The following is a 21,195-nucleotide window of genomic DNA, read 5'->3' on the forward strand; positions in this document are numbered from 1 at the left end:
TATAGATGACTTATGATAATGTGGACATTTTAATAATGTTAATTCTTCCGATTTGTGAGCCCGGAATATCCTCCTATTTATTTGTGTCTTCTTCAACTTCTTTGAACAATGTCTTATGGTTCAGAGGTCTTTCACCTTCTTGTTTAAATTTATTTCTTTTTGTTGTGATTGTGAATGGGATTGTTTTCTTAACATTTCTTTCTTCTAGCTCATTGTTAGCATGTAGAAATGCAATTGATTTTTTTGTGTATTGATTTTTTACCCTAAAACTATACTGTGTTTGTTTTATTATTTCTAATGTTTATTTTTGGTGAAGTCTCAAGGTCTTCCTATATATAAAAGGGCTCCAAAATCACTGTGGATAGTGACTGCAGCCATGAAATTAAAACACTCTTGCTCCTTGGAAGAAAAGCTATGACAAACCTAGACAGTGTATTAAAAAGCAGAGACATCACTTTGCCAACAAAGGTCCATATAGTCAAAGCTATGGTTTTTCCAGTAGTTGTATATAGATGTGAGAGTTAAACCGTAAAGAAGGCTGAGTGCCAAAGAATTGATGCTTTTGAACTGTGGTGCTAGAGAATACTCTTGAGAGTCTCTTGGACGTCAAGGAGATCGAACCAGTCAATCCTACAAGAAATCAACCCTGAATATTCATTGAAAGGACTGATGCTGAAGCTAAAACTCCAATACTTTGGCCACCTGATGCAAAGAGCCGACTCAATGGAAATGACTGTGGTGCTGGGAAAGACTGAAGGCAAAAGAAGACGGGGGAGGCAGAGGATGAGATGGTTAGATAGCATCACCGACTCAATGGACATGAATTTGTGCAAACTCCAGGAGATACTGAAGGGCAGGAAAGCCTGATCTACTGCAGTCCATGGGGGTCAAAAAGAGTCAGACATAGCGACTGAGTAACAGCAACAAATATATAAAAGCGTGTCATCTGCAGATAGTAACAGTTTTGCTCCTTTATTTCCAATTGCAATGCCTTGTATTTCATTTTATTGCTTAATTACTCTGACTAGGCCTTCCAGTACTATGTTGAATAAGAGTGGTAAGAACAGTCATCCTTGAGCATCTTATCTTTTTCCTGAATTTAGAGGGGTAGCTTTCAGTTTTTCACCATCAAGTGTGATGTCAGCCGAGTTTGTCATATATGACTTGAATTATGTCAAAGTACGTTTTTTTATATATACCTACTTTGTTGAATAAAGTTTTTATCAGAAGTGATTGTTGAGCTTGGGAGCCTCCAGCCCAAATGAACTTTAAGTACCTGTCCACTCAGCAAAGTATACTGGCTGAAAGATAGTGCTCTCTGATGATACCAGGGAATAATGAAAGGAGGAAACGGACCAAAGTTTGGAGAGAGAGCAGGAGACTTTCCCTCACTCGTTATCTTAAGAAGCTTTTAGGATAAGACAGTTCTCAGAAACCACCTGGGAGACCCTTCCTAGAGCTACTCAGTCCAGATTGCAGACACAAGCCTGACAGGTCTGTGTTCCACATGACAGCCCTCTGAGACATTCCTCTTCCATTTGACAGAGCAATCACTTCACTGGGAATCAAGAGAAAAGGAGCTTTATCTTTTTTGAGAGGATGAAGACACGAAGGAACTACTTCCCTTTTGTGCACAGAGGTTTGACCTCAGTGTCAAAATTCAAGCTAATAAAATTTACTCTCTATCAGCCCACATGATCATTACAATCTGTGACTCATGTTTGTAAGTGTGATAATCTCAGTTTAACAGGACATAAAATTATTGAAGGCATAGGCATTCTATCCCATTCCGAAGTGAATTTACAATGGGAATGAAGGGTTATTCCAGAGAACCCTTGTTTTTTAAAAAAGAACTTCATGGTCCTAGTGAGAGGATTCTAATAATTGACGTTCTCCCCGCTTGATGTTTGCTGCTAAAAATCTATGAAAACTAATTTCCTCAAGAATGTCGTGTGCTTACTAACTCTACAAAGGGATTTTTCTTCAGATCCCGGAAAACCACAGAGTGATTTAGAAAAATAAGTAAATAACTGCTTTACTGAGATTTAATTCACACAATATAGATGTCAACATTTTTTCTTACAATGTTTACAGAATTTATAACCATCAGTACTATCTAATTTTAGATCATTTCATCACCCCAAAAGAAACTCCATACCCATTAACAGTCACTCCTCATACCTCCTTCCCCCCAAATTTCTGGCAACCACTAATCTACTTTTTGCCACTATGGATTTGCCTATTCTGGACATTTCACTTAAATAGAATCATATAATATGCGACCTTTTATGTCTGACTTCCTTAATTTAGCATACTGTTTTCAAGGTCCCATCTATGTTGTAATATTTCACCCCTTTTTATGCAGGAATGATAAATCACTATATGGATATATCCTGTTTATCCATCTGCTGATGGACAGTTGGTTGTTTCCACTTTTTGGCTGTTACGAATTTATGCCAATATGAACATTCATGACAAAGTTTTTGTGTGGACATATGTTTTCAGTCTTCTTGGGTATATACCTGGGATTAGAATTGCTAGGTCATATGGAACTTTACATTGTGACTAACTGCCAAACTGTTCTCCAAAGTGTCTCTACCATTTTACAATTCCATTAGCAATAGGGCAATTTCTTCACATCATAATTAACACTTCTTATTGTCTGTCTTTTTTATTGAAGCCATACTAGTGTGTGTGAAGTGGTATCTCAATTGTAGTTTTGGTTTGCATTTCTCTAATGATTAAACATATTGAGCATCTTTTCACGTGCTTATTAGCCATTTGTGTATCTCCTTTAGAGAAATACCTATTCAAATCCTTTGCCTATTTTTTAATTGGATTTTTTTATCTTTCTATTGTACACTTGTAAGAGTTTGGATACAAGTTCTTTGTCAAATAAATGCTATGTAAATATTTTCTCCCAATCTGTAGGTTGTCTTTTCATTTCTTGATGGTGTCTTTTGAAGGTCAAAATATTTTATTTATTTCTTTTTTTTTCCTTTTTTTTCTTCTTTTTTTAAATTAGTTTATTTATCTATTTTTTAACTTTACAATATTGTATTTGTTTTGCCATACATTGACATGAATCCACCATGGGTGTACATGTTTTCCTTTTCCAGAGCCCCCCTCCCACCTCCCTCCCCATCCCATCCCTCCAGGTCATCCCGGTGCACCAGCCCCAAGCACCCTGTATCATGCATCGAACCTGGACTGGCGATTTGTTTCACATATGATAATTTACATGCTTCAATGCCATTCTCCCATATCTTCCCACCCTCGCCCTCTCCCATAGAATCCATAATACTGTTCTATTTATCTGTGTCTCCTTTGATGTCTCACATACAGGGTTATCTTTACCAGTTAACTAAATACCATATATATGTGTTAGTATACTGTATCGCTGTTTTTCTTTCTGGCTTACTTCACTCTGTATAATAGGCTCCAGTTTCATCCACCTCATTAGAACTGATTCGAATGTATTCTTTTTAATGGCTGAGTAATATTCTATTGTGTATATGTACCACAGCTGCCTTATCCATTCATCTGCTGATGGGCATCTAGGCTGCTTCCATGTCCTGGCTATTATAAACAGTGCTGCGATGAACATTGGGGTACACACGTCTCTTTCAATTCTGGTTTCCTCAGTGTGTATGCCCAGCAATGGGATTGCTGGGTCATATGGCAGTTCTATTCCCAGTTTTTTAAGGAATCTCCACACTGTTCTCTATAGTGGCTGTACTAGTTTGCATTCCCACCAACAGTATAAGAGGGTTCCCTTTTCTCCACACCCTCTCCAGTATTTATTGCTTGTAGTCTTTTGGATAGCAGCCATTCTGACGGGTGTGAAATGGTACCTCATTGTGGTTTTGATTTGCATTTCTCTAATAATGAGTGATGTTGAGCATCTTTTCATGTGTTTGTTAGCCATCTGTATGTCTTCTTTGGAGAAATGTCTGTTTAGTTCTTTGGCCCACTTTTTGATTGGGTCGTTTATTTTTCTGGAATTCAGCTGCAGGAGTTGCTTGTATATTTTTGAGATTAATTGTCCGTTGCTTCGTTTGCTATTATTTTCTCCCATTCTGAAGGCCGTCTTTTCACCTTGCTTATAGTTTCCTTTGTTGTGCAAAAGCTTTTAATTTTAATTAGGTCCCATTTGTTTATTTTTGCTTTTATTTCCAATATTCTGGGAGGTGGGTCATAGAGGATCCTGCTGTGATTTATGTCAGAGAGTGTTTTGCCTATGTTTTCCTCTAGGAGTTTTATAGTTTCTGGTCTTATATTTAGATCTTTAATCCATTTTGAGTTTATTTTTGTGTATGGTGTTAGAAAGTGTTCTAGTTTCATTCTTTTACAAGTGGTTGACCAGTTTTCCCAGCACCACTTGTTAAAGAGATTGTCTTTTCTCCATTGTATATTCTTGCCTCCTTTGTCAAAGATAAGATGTCCATAGGTGCGTGGATTTATCTCTGGGCTTTCTGTTTTGTTCCATTGATCTGTATTTCTGTCCTTGTGCCAGTACCATACTGTCTTGATGACTGTGGCTTTGTAGTAGAGCCTGAAGTCAGGCAGGTTGATTCCTGCAGTTCCATTCTTCTTTCTCAAGATTGCTTTGGCTATTCGAGGTTTTTTGTATTTCCATACAAATTGTGAAATGATTTGTTCTAGTTCTGTGAAAAATACCATTGGTAGCTTGATAGGGATTGCATTGAATCTATAGATTGCTTTGGGTAGTGTACTCATTTTCACTATATTGATTCTTCCCATCCATGAACACGGTATATTTCTCCATCTATTTGTGTCCTCTTTGATTTCTTTCACCAGTGTTTTATAGTTTTCTATATATAGGTCTTTTTTTTCTTTAGGTAGATATATTCCTAAGTATTTTATTCTTTTTGTTGCAATGGTGAATGGAATTGTTTCCTTAATTTCTCTTTCTGTTTTCTCGTTGTTAGTGTATAGGAATGCAAGGGATTTCTGTGTGTTAATTTTATATCCTGCAGCTTTACTATATTCATTGATTAGCTCTAGTAATTTTCTGGTAGAGTCTTTAGGGTTTTCTACGTAGAGGATCATGTCATCTGCAAACAGTGAGTTGTACCTCTTCTTTTCCAATCTGGATTCCTTTTATTTCTTTTTCTGCTCTGATTGCTGTGGCCAAAACTTCCAAAACTATGTTGAATAGTAGTGGTGAGAGTGGGTCCCCTTGTCTTGTTCCTGACTTTAGGGGAAATGCTTTCAGTTTTTCACCATTTAGGATAATGTTTGCTGTGGGTTTGTCATATATAGCTTCTGTTATGAAGGTCAAAATATTTTAATTTTTATAAAGTCTGTTTTTTCCTTCTGTTGCTTGTGCTTTTGGAATTATATCTAAGAAATTGCTGCCTTATCCAGAGTTGCAAAAATGTACTCCTGTTTCCATTTCATTCTATGATCCATTTTGAGTTAATTTTTGTATATATATAGTGAGAAATAGATATTCACCTACAGGTTTTTTTTTTCTTTTTTTGCATGTTTGTATTCAGTTGTGCCAGCACCATTGGTAGAAGGACTATCCTTTCCCTATTGAATTGTCTCACACCCTTTCTAAAAATACTGTTCATACTGTTCATGGGGTTCTCAAGGCAAGAATACTGAAGTGGTTTGCTATTCCCATTTCCAGTGGACCACATTCTGTCAGGCCTCTCCACCATGACCCATCCATCTTGGGTGGCCCCACACGGCATGGCTTAGTTTCATTGAGTTGGACAAGGCCGTGGTCCATGTAATCAGATTGGCTAGTTGTCTGTGATTGTGGTTTCAGTCTGTCTGCCCTCTGATGCCCTTTCTCAGTGCCTACTGTCTTGGGTTTCTCTTACCTTGGACATGGGATATCTCTTCACGGTTGCTCCAGCAAAGCACCACTGCTGTTCCTTACCTTGGACATAGGGTAGCTCCTCCCGACCACCGCGCCTGACCTTGGACATGGGGTAGCTCTCTTGGCCGCCGCTCCTGACCTTTGACGTGGGGTAGCTCCTCTCAGCCTAGCTTCTGCGCCATCGCAGCTGCCGCACTTTGAGAACCCAATGAACAGTATGAAAAAGCAAACAGATAGGATGCTGTACGTGCAGCATCTCCAGGTCTGTACGTGCCCAATATGCTACTGGAGATAAGTGGAGAAATAACTCCAGAAAGAATGAAGAGACGGAGTCAAAGCAAAAATGACACCCAGTTGTGGATGGGACTGGTGATAGAAGCAAGGTTCGATGCTGTAAAGAGCAATATTGTGTAGGAACCTGGAATGTTAGGTCCATGAATCAAGGCAAATTGGAAGTGGTCAGAACAGGAGATGGCAAGAGTGAACATCGACATTCTAAGAGTCAGCAAACTAAAATGGAATGGAATGCATGAATTTAACTCAGATGACCATTATATCTACTACTTTCGGCAAGAATCCCTTAGAAGAAATGGAGTAGCCATCAGTAGTCAACAAAAGATCTGAAATGCGGTACTTGGATGCGATCTCAAAACGACAGAATGATTTCTGTTCATTTCCAAGGCAAACCATTCAGTATCACATGCCCTGACCAGTAATGCTGAAGAAGGTGAAGTTGAACAGTTCTATGAAGACCTACAAGACCTTCTAGAACTAACACCTAAAAAAGATGACCTTTTCATTATAGGGGACTGGAACGCAAAAGTAGGAAGTCAAGAAACACCTGGAGTCATAGGCAAATTTGGCCTTGGAGTATACAATGAAGCAGGGCAAAGGCTAATAGAGTTCTGCCAAGAGAAGCACTGGTCATAGCAAACACCCTCTTCCAACAACACAAGAGAAGACTCTACACATGGACATCACCAGATGGTCAAAACAGAAATCAGATTGATTATATTCTTTGCAGCCAAACATGGAGAACCTCTATACAGTCAGCAAAAACAAGACCAGGAGCTGACTGTGGCTCAGATCATGAACTCCTTATTGCCAAATTCAGACTTCAATTGAAGAAAATGGAGAAAACCAGTAGACCATTCAGATATGACCTAAATCACATCCCTTATGACTATACAGTAGAAGTGAGAAATAGATTTAAGGGACTAGATCTGATAGAGTACCTGATGAACTATGAACAGAGGTTCGTGACATTGTACAGGAGACAGGGATCAAGACCATCCCTAAGAAAAAGAAATGCAAAAAAGCAAAATGGTTGTCTGAGGAGGCCTTACAAATAGCTGTGAAAAGAAGAGAAGCAAAAAGCAAAGGAGAGAAGGAAAGCTATACTCATTTGAATGCAGAGTTGCAAAGAATAGCAAGGAGAGATAAGAAAGCCTTCCTCAGCAATCAATGCAAAGAAATAGAGGAAAACAACAGAATGGGAAAGACTAGAGATCTCTTCAAGAAAATTAGAGATACCAAGGGAACATTTCATGCAAAGATGGGCTTGATAAAGGACAGAAATGGTATGGACCTAACAGAAGCAGAAGATATTAAGAAGAGGTGGCAACAATACATAGAAGAACTGTACAGAAAATATCTTCATGACCCAGATAATCATGATGGTTTGAACACTCACCTAGAGCCAGACATCCTGGAATGTGAAGTCAAGTGGGACTTGGGAAGAATCACTACAAACAAAGCTAGGTGGAGGTGATGGAATTCCAGGTGAGCTATTTCAAATCCTGAAAGATTATACTGTGAAAGTTCTACACTCAATATGTCAGCAAATTTGGAAAACTCAGCAGTGGCCTCAGGACTAGAAAAGGTCAGTTTTCATTCCAATCCCAAAGAAAGGTAAGGCAATGGCAAACAATGCTCAAACTACCGCACAATTGCACTCATCTCACGCGCTAGTAAAGTAATGCTCAAAATTCTCCAAGCCAGGCTTCAGCAATACGTGAACCGTGAACTTCCAGATGTTCAAGCTGGTTTTAGAAAAGACAGAGGAACCAGAGATCAAAATGCCAATATCCGCTGGATCATCGAAAAAGCAAGAGAGTACCAGAAAAACATCTACTTCTGCTTTATTGAGTATGCCAAAGCCTTTGGCTGTGTGGATCGCAACAAACTGTGGAAAATTCTGAAAGAGATGGGAATACCAGACCACCTGACCTGCCTCTTGAGAAAGCTGTATGCAGGTCAGGAAGCAACAGTTAGAACTGGACATGGAACAACAGACTGGTTCCAAATAGGAAAAGGAGTACGTCAAGGCTGTATATTGTCACCCTGCTTATTTAGCTTATATGCAGAGTACATCATGAGAAATGCTGGGCTGGAGGAAGCACAAGCTGGAATCAAGATTGCCGGGAGAAATATCAATAACCTCAGATATGCGGATGACACCACCCTTATGTCAGAAAGTGAAGAGGAACTAAAGAGCCTCTTGATGAAAGTGAAAGAGGAGAGTGAAATAGTTGGCTTAAAGCTCAACATTCAGAAAACTAAGATCATGGCATCTGGTCCCATCACTTCATTGCAAATAGATGGGGAAACAGTAGCTGACTTTATTTTTCTGGGCTCCAAAATCACCACAGATGGTGACTGCAGCCGTGAAATTAAAAGACGCTTACTCCTTGAAAGGAAAGTTATGACCAACCTAGATAGCATGTTAAAAAGCAGAGACATTACTTTGTCAACAAAGGTCCGTCTAGTCAAGGCTATGGTTTTTCCGGTAGTCATGTATGGATGTTAGAGTTGGACTATAAAGAAAGCTGAGTACCAAAGAATTGATGCTTTTTAGCTGTCATGTTGGAGAAGACTCTTGAGAGTCCCTTGGACTACAAGGAGATCCAACCAGTCCATCCTAAAGGAGATCAGTCCTGGTTGTTCATTGGAAGGACTGATGTTGAAGTTGAAACTCCAATACTTTGGCCACCTCATGCGAAGAGCTGACTCATTGGAAGACCCTGATGCTGGGAAAGATTCAGGGCAGGAGGAGAATGGGACAACAGAGATTGAGATGGTTGGATGACATCACCAACTCAATGGGCATGGGTTTGGGTGGACTCCCGAAGTTGGTGATGGACAGGGAGACCTGGCGTGCTGCAGTTCATGGAGTTGCAAAGAGTCGGACACAACTGAACAACTGAACTGAACTGAACTTTCTAAAAATCAGTTGACCATACATGACCACACAGGGTTTATTTCTGACCTCTCAATTCTATTTTATTTATTGTATGTCTGTCATTATTGCAGTACCACACTGTCTTAATTCCTGTAGTTTTGTAGTATCGTTTTGAAATCAGTAAGAACTTCGTTCTTTCTTATCTTGATTGTTTTTGCCATGCTGGGTTCCTGGCATTTTAATATGAATTTGCAGATGAGCTTCTCAGTTTCTGCAAAAAAAGGCAGCTGGGGTTTTGGTAGAAACTGCCTTTAATCTTTAGGTCAATTTGAGGAATATTTCAATTTTAGAGTCTTTCAATCTTCAGTCTTTTAGTCCATTGGATATTTTTCCATTTCTTTATGTGTTTAATTTCTTTCAACAATGTTTTATAGTTTTCAGTGTACAAGTCTTACACTCTCTTGTTAATTTTATCCCTTTCTTACTCTTTTTGATGCAATTGTGAATGTAATTTTTTCTTAATTTCATTTTTTTATTTATTCATTGTATAGAAATACAATTGACCTTGCAACCTTGCTAAGTATTTATTAATTCTAATAGGTTTTTGTGAATTCCTTAGATTTTCTATGTATGAGATCATGTCACTGCAAATGTAGTTCTACTTCCACTCTAATCTGGAGGGTTTTTTTTTTATTATTTAAACATAGTTTGTTTAGAAGATGCCTATCTCTGCTGTACCGGAAGGTGACTCAGTTATATACATATATACATTCTCGTTTTCATTATGGTTTAGTTCCATGTGCTATACATTAATGGATATTTGTTATTTCTTTTTCTTAATTGCATCCACAAATGGATTTAATTTGAGTGAAAACATTTTTTTCTTTCAATATATATAAGATTTAGTACTTAATAGAGTGGTCCCAAGAATACCTTAGAAGAAATGGAGTAGCCATCATGGTCAACAAAAGAGTCCAAAATGGAGTACTTGGATGCAATCTCAAAAACGACAGAATGATCGTTTCCAACCCTTCGCATGAGGTGGCCAAAGTATTGGAGTTTCAGCTTCAACATCAGACCTTCCAATGAACACCCAGGATTGATCTCTTTTAGGATCGATTGATTGGATCTCCTTGCAGTCCAAGGGACTCTCAAGAGTCTTCTCCAACACCACAGTTCAAAAGCATCAATTCTGTGGCGCTCAGCTTTCTTCACCGTCCAACTCTCACATCCATACATGACCACTGGAAAAACCATAGCCTTGACTAGACGGACTTTTGTTGGCAAAGTAATGTCTCTGCTTTTAAATATGCTATCTAGGTTGGCCATAACCTTCCTTCCAAGGAGTAAGCGTCTTTTAATTTCATGGCTGCAGTCACCATCAGCAGTGATTCTGGAGCCCAAAAAAATAAAGTCTGACACTGTTTCCACTGTTTCCCCATCGATTTGCCATGAAGTGATGGGACCAGATGCCATGATCTTAGTTTTCTGAACGTTGAGCTTTAAGCCAACTTTTTCACTCTCCTCCTTCACCTTCATCAAGAGGCTCTTTAGTTCTTCTTCACTTTCTGCCATAAGGGTGGTGTCACCCGCATATCTGAGGTTATTGATATTTCTCCCGACAATCTTGATTCCAGCTTGTGTTTCTTCCAGCCCAGCATTTCTCATGATGTACTCTGCATATAAGCTAAATAAGCAGGGTGACAATATACAGCCTTGACGTACTCCTTTTCCTATTTGGAACCAGTCTGTTGTTCCATGTCCAGTTCTAACTGTTGCTTCCTGACCTGCATATAGGTTTCTCAAGAGATCATTCTGGGTAGGATTGGGGGCAGGAGGAGAAGGGGACGACAGAGGATGAGATGGTTGGATGGCATCACCGACTCAATGAACATGGGTTTGAGTAGACTCCAGGAGTTGGTGATGGACAGAGAGGCCTGGCGTGCTGCAATTCATGGGGTCGCTGAGTCGTACTCAGCGACTGAACTGAATATTGAATTCTAACACAGACATGATGTACTCAAACAGGCCTAGAAAGATTCTGTTGGTATGACTCATAAGAAATGTGCTTGATACAAGAACATTTTGAGAATTATCGTGGAACTAGACATCCATTTAAAATTAATGTGAATGCAGGTATGAAATTAACCTTCACTGGCTAGCAATGTAGTCCATATATGTACAGTACTGACATCTGTGGGGGTTTCTACCACTTAAGCTCTGTTTCTAAAATATAGGACCTCCAGAGAATGTGATATGCTTTTTCTGGTTCTACTTTTTAATAAGTAAGAGCATCTCTTCTGCTGAGAGCCTATCAGATCAGATGTTCTCCTAGCTGCTAGAGATACACTGACCAGGAAAGGTGAGGCCTCTCTCCTCAGGGAGCTTATATCTGTTGAAAGATACAGACAACAAGTAAACAAGTAAGTAAAATAATTCTAAACTATGATAAAGACTTGGGAAGGAAAAAACAGGGTGATAGAGTGGTAGTTTGGGCAGAATTGTGAGTGCTTTACGTAGTATCTGCCTGAATGGGTGACATTTGAACTGAGATTGTTTAATATGAAGGCAGCCATGCAAAGAGCCGGGGCTAATGTTTTAGGCATCAGGATTAGTAGGTTCAAAGCTCCTGAAATGAGCATCATTGAGGAATAAAAGAGGCCCCTGTAGCTGGGACATATGGGCAGGTGGAAATTATAAGAGGAGAGCAGAGAGGTAAACAGGCCCAGATCAGATAAAGTCAGGAAGGACATGGTGAGGAAAATGGCCCTCATTCCAAATGCAGTGGTAAGTCTTTGAAGGTTTTTAAGCAAGGCAGTGACATTTATATTCGAAGTTTCCTTTGGCTTCCTCCAGAGTGGATGCAGTAGGGCAGGCGTAGAAGCAGCGAGGGCAGTTGAGGCAGTACTCTTGATAGTTCAGAGTGGAGATGAAGAGAAGTAGCAGATTACTGGAATAATTGGGTGGAGGACTGATAGGATGTAAGAAAAAGGAAACAGAATCTAGGATGAAACTTAAATTTGGGACTTGAACAGTCAGATAGTTGTGTCCTTTAATGGGCTGCAGCAGATTGGATGTATCTGAGCCATCAACTTAGGCATCAAGGTACCACAATCAGGAACTGTAAGTGGACATCTCTTTGAAAATCTGTGCTCTCTGAAAGTGTTGACGCAAAACCACCTTATGACAACAGTAAAAGGCTGTTACAGAAGGAGGTGCAGGAAAATTGTCTTCCTATTCTCCTGATATATAAGAGTACTAGTAATTCTAAAGGAACACGTACTGAAATTGATTTGCTAACTGCTTGGTAAACTTCTTTCTGGCAATGTGTTATTCGTATCTTAATGGAGTTCTCTATTATTAAGTTCAAATATTTTTAATTAAGAAAGAAATACAACCCTCTGGGTAATATTGCGATCATATATATAGCTGGTAATTAAACTTTTCCACATGTATAACTGCATTCAAATAATTTTGAATGAATCATTTTAAACCTGTAAAAGTCATTGTGTGCATCTTAAAACAAATAAACAAGACATGTATAGCAATCTTGTGGTTCCAGAAAAAGTTAGAGCTTACTGAAGAATTACTTCATAAGAAAGACAAGATATGCTACCAGTTACAAATTCAGGTATTTTCTTTTTTTAAAAAAATGCTTGACTTTTATAGAGAAAACATTGTAAAATGAATCATATATAATGAACTTAATTTTCACATTTCCATTTTTGAAAATCAGAACTGAATTATGGAAAGATACTTTTTTTAAAAGATATTTTAGGCTGTGATATAATGTGAGCAAATTTTTCTTTTAATTTTCAAGTTATTTTTTGGATAATAAAAAAGGATTAATTTCCTCCCTGATAACTTGAGCCCCAGTATTGGAGCAGTGAATATCTATCTATATCTAAAAATATCATTTATTTTTAAAGTTATAACAGTTTGCTATTCAGTGCAATTTATGCTCAGAAAACGTAGAAGAAAATAAATTTGTAAGTTATTTCAGAGTTCTTAAGGCATTATTCCATTACATAAATATTTGCATTTTCTAAGGTACTCTTTGCTCAAAATGAAACCATCTGTCTCTCTTTGAATTTGTCATTCAAGCATGCCATTTGCAGTTGTCTTTCCAACAATACTGCATTGTTTAAAGAATTCATAAATGTCTTTCTGACCCCTGACTTGCTTCAGCTACAGAAATATTCTCCAGTGTTCCAAAACACCTGTCTTGGGGGCAGGTAACTCTGTATATCATACATCATCCTGGCCCAATTGTGCAGGCTCTCTTAGGGGTAACTCTCCCTCCTGCAGCAGTTTCCACCGTAGGTGCCCACTGACCTCATGCTGCCCTGAGCCTCCCCCCTTGCAGCCTTTAAGACCTTCACCAAACAGGGCTCTATGTGATATCTACCCACATTGTCGTTCTTCAAAATGGATAAATCGGGAGCAGGGGACACCATGGCTCAGAGCCCCAGGTCAAATCAGTCAGACTTGATTGGAGTCCTAGCTTTGCTTTTTTTCAGTTATGTGACCCTGGACACATTTCTTAACCTCTTTGTACCTTGGTTATGTCATGTGTAAATTTGGAAAAAATAACAATACTTATTCTACAGGGTTGTTGTAAGTATTAAATGAGGTAGTACATGTAGAACACTTAGCCTATAATCCAACAGGGTGTTTTCTTGTATCTATTTCTGAGTAGTTAGAACCTTTCAAATTCAATCAAATTCTCAAAACTAATTATTGAGATTGTTCAGTAAGTGATGACTGTATGTGCTTCTTGTCCTCTGCTTTTAGTTGAATCGAGTGTTAACATATGAGTAAATTAATTCTGCTAGGTAACGTGTTGGTATTTTTTCAAGGATACGCTAAAGAGAGAAAACTGTTTAGAAGTGGGATGTGGTATCTCTCCAGTCCTTCCCCAGAGACCACCCTCGGTGTGCCTGCCATGTTCCCAGAGCTGAACTGGAGATGCGTAGCTTCATGATTGATAGAGCAAATTGAAATTGGGCAGGACTAGTAGCATTTCATAAACCGTAGTGTTATCCATGGGAAGAAAGTTTCATTTATTAAGTTGGACATTCCTGCCAATTTATAGTCTTTGGGAAAAGGGTGTGATGTTTGATGTTTTGTTGAAACTGCACTCTTTCCTTGTCTCCAAAAAAAAAAAAAAGGCCATTATCTCAGTCTTATCTGTCAATGTATTGCTGGGGATATTGCTGAAGCTACAGAATTTGGTGATTAAATAACATTTGTGTCACCAGTTGAAGTATTTGAATTAGACACAGAAATTTCCCAGGTGGAACGCATGTCTAGCCCTCTGCCTTCTTTTTGAATATTTTTCAGTCTGACTGATATGTAGTGTGGTTTGTTTATTTCACTGTCTTTGTATCGAGTGTCTAATTTAGTTGTTCACCGGGGCAAAATGCTCTAGAGTAGATGTATGTTAAAATAATTTAAAACAGAATTACAGTTAAGATCCAGGTGATGATATGGAATTGCAAAAGTTTTGGGGATATATTTATATCTCCATTTCTGAGTAGTTATGCAAACAATATGCCATTTACTGTGATAAAGAGGAGCAGTTTCAAATTCTCAAAAGTTTCAGAAGTTGTAGCTAGAAAGTCTTGCCAAAATTGAGACTATCAGAAGTATGAATCAATGAGAAGACATTAGTGGTTTAACCAACACACTTTGGCATTGCATTGTCAGTTCTCCAATATTCTAATGCTAAGGGTTAGATAGCATCCTATTAGTTAAGTGTTTATGGAAGAAATCCATCTTCTTTGATGTCTTGGTTTTCCTAATTCTGAAGAGGAGAAAATTAAATAAATTTGTCATTTTCCTGCTGTATGCAAGAGATACTAGGCTATTTTCTAAGCGCATTGAGATCGAGGTCTTTGATCTCAATCAGTCAGACTTGATTTGAGTCCTAGCTTTGCTTCTTTTTAGTTATATGACCCAGACACATTTCTTAGCCTCTTTGAACCTTGGTTATGTCATGTGTAAACTTGGAAAAAATAGCAATATTTATTCCTCAGGGTTGTTGTAAGTACTAAATGAGTACATGTAGAACAGCAGGGTGACTTTAAAGATCAGGAGTACTTGCCATGTGCCAGGTTCTCTACAAGGTGTCCCACACTATCTCCAGTCTCCATCTTCCCTCTTGAGACGACTTACTTATTTGACAGACAAGGAAGGAGACAGATTTGGCTTGTTCACATATAATAAGTGACAAGGCAGAGTATCAAACCCAGGAATTCTGGCCAGAAAAGCCTGTAACTCCCACCACACTGGACCATCACCCCTAGTTAAAGACCACTGAAAAAATTCTGTGATCAGGTGGTAAGTTAACTTCTATTGCCACTTAAAGCTTTATAGTATTTTAATGTGCAGATACTGCAGATGTTGGTTTATCTGTCATTACTGTTTTAGAACCAGTTGTATATTCTAAACAGTTCAAACTTATTTAAAGGTGTCATCTTCCCATTCCAGAAGCATCCGTTGTCTTACCTCTGCTATTTTCATCTCTATAAGCAATCTCATTGTTTTCCTCTTGATTCTTTAAATAATTTTTAAACTACCATTTATTGAATGGCTTTATCCTTGTTCAGTGTACAAAACTACAGTCACCTTGTAGATGGCATATCCTTGGGCATAATATAAAACCTCTTCAATTTGCTCTTAGTAGATTCCTTCTAGTCTATTATTGTTAAAACTTAGAAGTTAAATGCTGGAAAATTAAAAATTGTTTATCAATTGTTTAAGGTTAATAAGAGTTCAGCTGTGTTTGTCAGAGATTTCTTTCTAAAAATTAGCGAGCTGACTACCAAAGCAAAAATTTATGGAAGCATATTTCTTTTTAGGTCATGGATTAAAAGACTGTTCTATACGACTGTAGCACATGAATATAAAGATTTTTTTTTTCTTTAAATCCTTTCATGCCAAACAAAAGAGAGAGGAGAGCCACATATACAAGATAGAAAGTTATCTCTTTGCAAGAAATTTTACCACTATTGGATTTAATTACCCAAGAATTCTTTACCTGAGACATTTTGGGAGATTAGTATTCCTGAATAATGAAGTATGGGTTGAGTGTCTCTAGGTCACATGCCAAAATGTTTGTGATAGACATTTCAGAGGCATCATTGGGTTTGGTTATGCCTATGTCCATGCTAATGCTGTCAACATAAAACATGATCTAGGTTCAGACCATTTGGTTCTTTTGGATAGCCTGACTCTGGATTTACACTGTGCAAGTTGACACAGCATCTCTTCAATTTAGCAAAGTTTTTCAAGTTGTACTGTGGCTTGGTCTTTAAGTTTTGATTTATATCTTTGCATGCTGAAGACACATAGTGAAAGCTACCATATATTGCGAATGAGTTGTGTGCTCAAGTATGTGCCACTTACAGCTCACGTTTGTGGCTTCTGTCTTCTCTTCATTCCTAGTGTTAGTGGGCCGGTGCCCCCAGTGGATCAGAGCAAACTCTTACGTGGGATAAGTAGCTTAGGAATTTGAAACAAGTCTTCAAGGAGTGCTTGTTGGAGAAATGTCCTAGAACACTAATTTACCATCAGCTATTAGTATTAAAAATATCAATGTAGAGATTAAACACTGTCTGCAAATAGAAGTCAGGAGGAGATTAATCTTCAAATTAAAATGCCAATTAAAATTTAAAATTAGTTTTAGAAAATGGACTTCTGCTTTTCTTGCTGTCGTGTTGAAGTTTAAAAACACTTCTAAAACTTTCTAATTACATCTTTTTAAACTCTTAACAATAAATACAAATTTGAAACTACCATGATACTGACTCCCAGCCACACTTACAAATTGCCTTTTTTCCTCCTACTGATATGGTCCATAGTAAGGTGCCAATGATTAATAACTAATCACTTCCTAGGAAATCTCTTTTTGATTCTCAGACTTTTGTGCTCTTTTCACAAAGAAATATGCATATCATAAACACATACTTTGATAGATTTTCACAAACTGAAAATCATCTAAAGCAAGAAAGAAAACAATGTCAGCTCCCCAGCAGCCCCACTCTCCTCCCTTCCTGTTAACTATCCTTTGCTTTCACTGCGCCCTCACAACTACCCACTACCCGCCAAGACTAGTTTTACCAGTGTATGCTCCCTTACGTCTGGGTTCTCTAGCTCAGCATTTCTTTTGTAAGAGTCAATATATCACTCATTGGCACAATATATATATAGTGCCCTACTGTGTGGCTCTCATACCATTTATTTACCCATGCTACTGTTGGTGGGCATTTGAGTAGTTTCCATTTGGAAGCTATTAAAACTATGTCTTGTGATAGAATCCTAGATATTTTAATAAGACTTGGGCAGGGAAGTAGAAGCCATCTGGTCTTACAAGATTTAAATTAAATTCTAGGTATTTCCATCCTTGTTACTTTGGAACAGTATTATAAATTTTATTTCTAAAACAGTATATATTTAAGTAAATAATGCTTTCTATGAATATGAGCTCCATATGTCTAGCTTGCCCCATGTTTTCTTGCCTGATGCTTAGAATAGGCTTCCCTATCACGCTTCCAATCAGTCCTTCAATGCCAAGTTTAAAGACCATCTCCTCCATGACGCCTGATCCTACAGGAAGTGACTTCTCTCTTTTCTGAAATACCAGACTATTTGGTATATCTCCCTTTTCTCTGTTACCGTTCATATCCTATTCTAAGAGCCACCATCCCTTTTGTAGTAGTAGTGCCTTTCGAGTCTTGGTGTAACTTAGATTGTTTGTGAGAGCTTTTATTAAGAGTTTTTACAACATGATGTCCCTTACCTCCTAGGTATGAGGCACTGTCACAATGCAAACCTGATTCAGAGTCTCAAAAATGTTACAGGCTCCAGAGTGAGAGTAATGACCCAATTTTCTCTCAGTTCTACTACTCTCCCATGCATGTAAATAGAAGGAGGTTGGTCATCTCATTTTATTAACCTGTGGCCATGTCTGATTCTGCCTCCACACCACCATTGTAAACTCAGCCTTGTGTCCCCCTCAGTTCAGTAGAATTGGTTCTTACCACAGATTCTATAGGCAGAAGTTTGCTCAATTAAGCTATTCCACATTAAAATCTTGAGAAGACAGATTAAGCGAAGGGCTTCAAGTTGAAAGATTATTTTTGTTTGTTGTGTTTTATCATTTTGCTAGAGTTACCAGTTTTCCTTTTAATCAGTACCAAAACTCTGTGTAATTATTAATACTGTACCTCAATGTATGTTTCCTAATTGTATACTCATTTCTTTAAAACTCTTTATTGCCCTGCTAGATTGTAAGACCTGTGAAAGCAAGGGCCACATCTTACCTTTGTAGCTTCACAGACTTAGGTTCCCAAAACTGTCTGAAAAAAGATCAATGAAAATGAATGGTTTGAATGGCTTTATAAGGGAAGGACTTGCCTGGGAATCTAAGCACAGCTGAATTATATAGCCCTGAGCCCATTACCTGCTCCTAAAATAAATCTGATTGATATTGTCTCCCCTCTGTCCTACAAGGATATTTTGAGACAAAATTGGGTTATATGTAACAGTTTGAGCCTTTCAGAGATAGAATTACATAAGGCACTTTGCCTCTTAGGAGTTGCATAATTTAGTTAGATGACATCTTATGCTGGATCTACTTTAATGTGAGAACTTTATTGCAAGCCTTTATATATATATATATGTATATATATATATATAAATGATTTAACCTTTTCTGGGGTTTTGGAATGGTTTAAGAGATTGCAGATCGAGAATATATCAAGGGACTAAGTTAATTACCTCTCCGCCACCAGTTGCTCTATTTATGACCCTGGTGTCTCTGCTCACTTTTGGCTTTGTGAGGCTTTTTCTAATTCTGCTGGGCAGTTGCATCTTAGTCATATCTCTGTTGTAGTATTGATCATGATACATTCATTATAATAGCCTGATTTTTTTAATTGAAGCATAATTGCTTTGTAATGTACAAAATTTTGTAAATTTGTACAAAATATATATAATTGACATAAATACATGTCAATCCTACTCGAGATCTCAATTTGTGTCACCCTGTCCTTCCCCACTGTCTACATGTCTGTTGTCTATGTCTGCATCTCTCTTCCTGCCCTGCAAATAGATTCATCTGTACCATTTTTCTAGATCCCATATATATATGTGTTGATAGCCCAGTTTATAATACCTGTTATCTCTCCCTTTCTAGACTGTGAGCTCCATGAGGACAGACATGTGTCTCATTTTCTTTATTCTCCTAGCTCCTAGCATAGTACAGAATAGATGAAAGGGGCCAGAGAAAATGAGAGGAAAGAATAATAACAACAGGGCACAAATCATAAATTTGGAGACACTTAGTAGAGCTGTTGGTCAGGTACTGTGCTAAGCATTTGATACTCAGTATTTTAGTACACTGAAAACCCCATGAGGTATATACTATGCTCCCATTTTACAGATGAAGAAACTAAGGCATGGAAAGATAAAGTGATTTTCCCAATCATTTGGTAAAATGATGAAACTAGGGCCCAGACTCAGATCTGTGTGGCTTAACCACTGGCCCATTCGCTCTTGTTTTTCTGTCCTAGCACTCAAGGTTGTACCTCAGGCACAGAATAGGCTTATAGATTAAATAAATAAATAAAATGGCTGAATTAATCATACTAAGTACATATAAAAACTTTATTCTTAATAAAAAATTTGAAAACAAAATTTCCTTTTTCAAAGCATGTATTGTCAATGCATACCTATGTGACATGTTGGGCTTCCCTGGTGGCTCAGTGGTAAAGAATCTGCCTGCAATGCAGAAGACCCAGGTTCGATCCCTGGGTTGGGAAGATCCCCTGGAGGAGGAAATGGCAACCCACTCTAGTATTCTTGCCTGGGAAATCCCATGGACAGAGGAGCCTGGCAGGCTATGTCCATGGGATCACAAGAGTTGGACACAACTACTCCACCACCACCACCATGTGACATGTTAGAATGTTTAGTTCCACTTTTTGACAGAAAAACTGAAGGACAGAAAGTCATGTGTTTACTGTTGAGCCCAAAGTCAAATGGCTAGTCTTTTTTTCACATCTGATTACTGAACTACTTTTTTTTCAATTGAGGTATAATTAATTCATATACCATAAAGTTCAGAAGTTTTTAGTATATTCAGGACATTCTGTAACCATCACCACAGCCTGCTTTCAGAACATTTGCATCACTCCAGAAATAAACCCCTTACCTGTTAGAGATCACTGCCCATTCTGTCTTGCCCCAGTCCCTGGACAATCAGCTGTCTCCCTTCCATCTCTGTATACTTGCCTTTTGTGTATTTCATACACGTGAAATCATACAATCCGTGATCTTTTGTCTCAGGCTTCTTTCACTTAGCATAATTTCAACATTCACCCATCTTGTAGCATATATCTTTATGGCTAATAATACTCCATTGTATGGAATAACAAAAATCCATTCAGTTGATGGACATTTGGTGGTTTCCGCTTTTGGGCTATTATGAATAATACTGATAATGAACATTCATATGTAAGTTTCTGTACACACATATATTTTTAGTTCTCTTGGATATATCCCAGCAAGTGAATTGCTGGCCCCATGGCCCATGTTTAATGTTTTGAGGAACCACCAAACTTTTCCAAAGTGGCTGCACCATTTTATAATCACAACCAGTGATGTATGAGGTTTCCAGTTTCTCCACATCCTTGCCAGCACTTGTTACTGTCTATCTTTTGTAGTATAACAATCCCAGTGGATGTGAATGGTACCTCATTGTTGTGTTGATTTGCTTTCTCTAATGACAGTGATGTTGGGCATCTTTTTGTTTATTGCTCCCCTATTTCTTTTGAATTTAAATTGTTTTTATTTTTCCTTTTTTAAAGTGCCTTTTTTTAGAATATAAACTTTGTTTTTCTTCTTGTAATATCTGTTTTATTCAAAGAACTCTCTAAGCATATTAAATACTCATGAACTCTGTTACTCATGACATCTATTAAGGGTGCCAAGCTGCTGAAGCCACGAACTATAAGAATTTAAGTGAGTTTCCACTGGCAACATCACAGAAAATCTCCACATCACATTATTAGATCACAGGCTTTCATAACCCCAAAGTTATGATGATGATAATGCTTTATTAAAAAGCTTTTAGTGTCATAGAAACACTAAGAAT

The 21,195-nt window shown here is 38.0% G+C and overlaps 1 protein-coding gene and 1 non-coding gene across 43 annotated transcripts in view; both read left to right on the forward strand.

Annotated features, from left to right (window-relative positions):
* Positions 1-21,195, forward strand: part of CFAP20DC (CFAP20 domain containing) — a 282,051-nt gene that overhangs the window by 166,537 nt on the left and 94,319 nt on the right. The window lies entirely within an intron of this gene.
* Positions 19,791-19,861, forward strand: TRNAC-GCA (transfer RNA cysteine (anticodon GCA)). The gene has a single exon. It is a non-coding gene; the product is annotated as a tRNA-Cys (tRNA).

This window comes from Giraffa tippelskirchi, chromosome 9 (genome assembly GCF_054371585.1).
Source record: "Giraffa tippelskirchi isolate mGirTip1 chromosome 9, T2T-mGirTip1v1.2.pri, whole genome shotgun sequence".
Taxonomy (NCBI): domain Eukaryota; kingdom Metazoa; phylum Chordata; class Mammalia; order Artiodactyla; family Giraffidae; genus Giraffa; species Giraffa tippelskirchi.